This window comes from Nerophis lumbriciformis, linkage group LG01 (genome assembly GCF_033978685.3).
Source record: "Nerophis lumbriciformis linkage group LG01, RoL_Nlum_v2.1, whole genome shotgun sequence".
Classification (NCBI taxonomy): Eukaryota; Metazoa; Chordata; class Actinopteri; order Syngnathiformes; family Syngnathidae; genus Nerophis; species Nerophis lumbriciformis.
In genome coordinates this window covers 42,325,943-42,330,625 of record NC_084548.2, presented here as the reverse complement: position 1 = coordinate 42,330,625, position 4,683 = coordinate 42,325,943, and positions in this window count along the sequence as shown.

Genomic DNA, 4,683 nt, shown 5'->3' with positions numbered 1-4,683 from the left:
ATTGTGATGTATCATGTTGTAATTGCATGCATGTCTGAAATAAACTCCAACCATTCATCAGACTGACCATAAGAGTTTGTGGCCATGCTCTGCCCACATCTTACGGTGTAGGAGCAGGGGATCATTTGTCAAGAAAAAAATACAGGGGGCGCTACTGAGTGATTTTTGTGTTTAAGACCCTAAAAACAGACATTTGCCAACTTGCAAACTTTGGTGAGATTTCATGCAAGTTAAGGCACTCAGAAATGCGAGGAAGCGCACAACATTTAATAATAAACATGCAGGTCCAGTCTGGCCCCTAATGAAGTGTGGCGTTGTGAGGGTCCCCTCAGGGAATTAAACACGATTAAGCCCTGTCCTACTCCTTAAAAAAAACATCTTTTTTGGAGCATATCTTGTGTTTATTAGCTTATTGTACATTTTGCCTTTAATTGAAGTTAGTCTAGCACAGTTTTTTTCAACCATTGTGCCGCGGCACACTAGTGTACCGTGAAATACAGTCTGGTGTGCCGTGGGAGATAATGTCATTTCACCTAATTGGGTTAAAAACATTTTTTGCAAACCAGTAATTATATTTTGCAAATAATGTGCCGTTGTTGAGTGTCTGTGCTGTCTAGAGATCGGCAGAGTAACCATGTTATACTCGTCCATATCAGTAGGTGGCAGCAGGTAGCTAATTGCTGTGTAGATGTTGGGAACACGTCGTGTCATGATCACAGCATGCAGGCGACAGCGGGAGGCAGCGTGCAGGTAAAAAAGTATCTAATGCTTAAACCAAAAATAACAAAAGGCAAGTGCCGCTAAGAAAAGGCATTGAAGCTTAGGGATGGCTGTGCAAAACAAAACAAAAACTGAACTGGCTGCAAAGTAAACAAAAACAGAATGCTGGACGACACCAAAGACTTACTGTGGAGCAAAGATGGCGTCCACAAAGTACAAACCCCGTTTCCATATGAGTTGGGAAATTGTGTTAGATGTAAATATAAACGGAATACAATGATTTGCAAATCCTTTTCAACCCATATTCAATTGAATGCACTACAAAGACAATATATTTGATGTTCAAACTCATAAACTTTTTTTTTTTTTGCAAATCATAATAAACTTAGAATTTCACGGCTGCAACATGTGCCAAAGTAGTTGGGAAAGGGCATGTTCACCACTGTGTTACATCACCTTTTCTTTTAACATCACTCAATAAACGATTGGGAACTGAGGAAACTAATTGTTGAAGCTTTGAAAGTGGAATTCTTTCCCATTCTTGTTTTATGTAGAGCTTCAGTCGTTCAACAGTCCGGGGTCTCCGCTGTCGTATTTTACGCTTCATAATGCGCCACACATTTTCGATGGGAGACAGGTCTGGACTGCAGGCGAGCCAGGAAAGTACCCGCACTCTTTTTTTTACGAAGCCACGCTGTTGTAACACGTGCTGAATGTGGCTTGGCATTGTCTTGCTGAAATAAGCAGGGGCGTCCATGAAAAAGACGGCGCTTAGATGGCAGCATATGTTGTTCCAAAACCTGTATGTACCTTTCAGCATTAATGGTGCCTTCACAGATGTGTAAGTTTCCCATGCCTTGGGCACTAATGAACCCCCATACCATCACAGATGCTGGCTTTTGAACTTTGTGTCGATAACAGTCTGGATGGTTCGCTTCCCCTTTGGTCCGGATGACACGATGTCGAATATTTCCAAAAACAAATTGAAATGTGGACTCGTCAGACCACAGAACACTTTTCCACTTTGCATGAGTCCATCTTAGATGATCTCGGGCCCAGAGAAGCCGGCGGCGTTTCTGGATGTTGTTGATAAATGGCTTTCGCTTTGCATAGTATAACTTTAACTTGCACTTACAGATGTAGCGACGAACTGTATTTAGTGACAGTGGTTTTCTGAAGTGTTCCTGAGCCTATGTGGTGATATCCTTTAGAGATTGATGTCGGTTTTTGATACAGTGCCGTCTGAGGGATCGAAGGTCACGGTCATTCAATGTTGGTTTCCAGCCATGCTGCTTACCTGAAGTGATTTCTCCAGATTCTCTGAACCTTTTGATGATATTATGAACCGTAGATGTTGAAATCCCTAAATTTCTTGCAATTGCACTTTGAGAAACGTTGTTCTTAAACTGTTTGACTATTTGCTCACGCAGTTGTGGACAAAGGGGTGTACCTCGCCCCATCCTTTCTTGTGAAAGACTGAGCATTTTTTGGGAAACTGTTTTTATACCCAATCATGGCACCCACCTGTTCCCAATTAGCCTGCACACCTGTGGGATGTTCCAAATAAGTGTTTGATGAGCATTCCTCAACTTTATCAGTATTTATTGCCACCTTTCCCAACTTCTTTGTCACGTGTTGCTGGCATCAAATCCTAAAGTTAATGATTATTTGCAAAAAAAAAGAAGTTTATCAGTTTGAACATCAAATATGTTGTCTTTGTCGCATATTCAACTGAATATGGGTTGAAAATGATTTGCAAATCGTTTTATTCCGTTTATATTTACATCTAACACAATTTCTCAACTCATATGGAAACGGGGTTTGTACATCCGTACATGACATGACAATCAACAATGTCCCCACAAAGTAGGATAGCGTCCGCACAACTGAAATATTCTTGATTGCTAAAACAAAGCAGGTGTGGAGAATAGCACTCAAGGAAGACATGAAACTGCTACAGAAAAATACCAACAAAACAGGAAAAAACACCAAAATACGAGCGCAAGACAAGAACTAAAACACGACACACAGGAAAACACAAAAAAACTCAATAAGTCACAACGTGATGTGACAGGTCATGACAGTACACCTACTTTGAGACAAGAGCTATAGTGAAGCATGCTTGGTTATGGTTTGAATTCATATCCAACAATTGCGAGAACGACTTTTTATTTATCAATATCGGCTGCTAAGTTTAACATTCTCTGCTCGCGGTGTGCCTCGGGATTTTTTCAATGAATAAAATGTGCCTTGGCTCAAAAAAGGTTGAAAAACACTGATCTAGCAGTCTGGCAAGTGTTTTTCTTATTTTTTCTTGAGCTGGAATCAAACAGCATCGTTTGAAATTGTGTAAGAGATTGTATCGCCTCAAAATTGTGTAATATTAGCATAAACTCTGAAAATAGAATGTATTTTCAGTCTTTCCTCTAACATAACTTCTTACATCTTTGTCATTTCCAGTGAAAAGACAAATATTCACCAAATTAAAATTCCCTTTAACTAAAAAATTGTCCCCGCTACGAATAATTTTGACAACGACTATACTTTCTATCTCCAGTGTGAAAAACTGTGACAGGAAGCAACCGATCCTTCAGACAACATCCTGCTGGGTGCCACATTCCCAGCGTGAACATTGCATTAGAGGAAATTACAGGTTAGCTTTAAAAGCTGTTGCGTTGCAAAAATACTGTTTTTAAGTGGCTCCCTAACTGTTCACTTTTGCACTTTCTTCCACTGAACATTGCTTTTGTTACGGCTGCTTGCAAGATGCAATGATGTACCAGCATGGACTGAAAATGTGCTGTGAGGACAATCCACTGTCAAGCAAACAAAACGATGGTGGTTGTCGTGGTGGTCTACAGTATTAGTTTGCTCCACTGTAGGTTGTCTTCTTAATTGGTTTGTTTTCAACAAATGAACTCCAACAAATGAGTTCTTTTAGGTGTCTCGGCTGAGCTTTTAGAGCGCCATGTGTAGTTTCTCTTGCCTTAATGAGGGTGAAGGTGAGGCGTCCACTGACTAGGACGTGAATGTAAACAGATGGACCTGAGAAGTGCGTGTGTGTGTGTGTGTGTGTGTGTGTGTGTGTGTGTGGCTGGATGGGCATCAAAGATATATGAATATGATGCTGATTTGGTTCATTGTGGAAAAGGTTCTGTTGGACTTTGTTTAATGTCTTGCAATAAAAAAAAAAGAAACAAAACTCCACGTCTGTCTGGCCTTCCTCTTACTTCACTTTTTCTTTTTACGAGGAAAACTAAAAAAGGTTCCAGATGTTGGCTGGCGGGCTTTTTTTTAGAGCTGAGCCCAATGTTGATGCTCATCAAATGTTGCAACATTTCACCTTTTTAGAAAACATTTTTAGGGCCTGATCTATTAAATGTTTGCGCGTATTAAAACATGTGCGAACTTGATTGCGCACCTAAAGCGCACAGGATTGCGTCTCTTAAAAGAGCAGAATAGAGAGCACAATCCATTTAGCGTGTCGGTCTTCATCTACGTATATGCAGAATGTATGCCCATCATCACAACACCAACAGATGAGGCGCTAGCTGTCCAAAGTCAGGACCCGGGGTGGACCACTCATCTGTGCATCAGTTGGGGACGTCTCTGCGTTGCTGACTTGTCTCCACTCAAGATGATCCCCTGCTGGGCCCACTATGGACTGGACTCTCACACTATTATGTTAGATCCACTATGGCAGTGACGTGCAGTCACTAGAGGCAGGTGAGGCCCCGCCTCACCTGCCATCATTGAAAGAAAAAAAATGTAAAAAGAAAAAAAAAAATTAAATTGTTATATGTATCCAGTGATTATACTATAAAGTTATTTTGCATTTAACTTCACCAGTTTTAGATTATTTTTATTCAAAATTGCTGAATTTTCACATTTGCCGTTCAAATACTGAGAAGAGACTTGCGGTGAGTCAGCAGCCAGTTGAGGCACGTCACTCAGTGCCGCAAA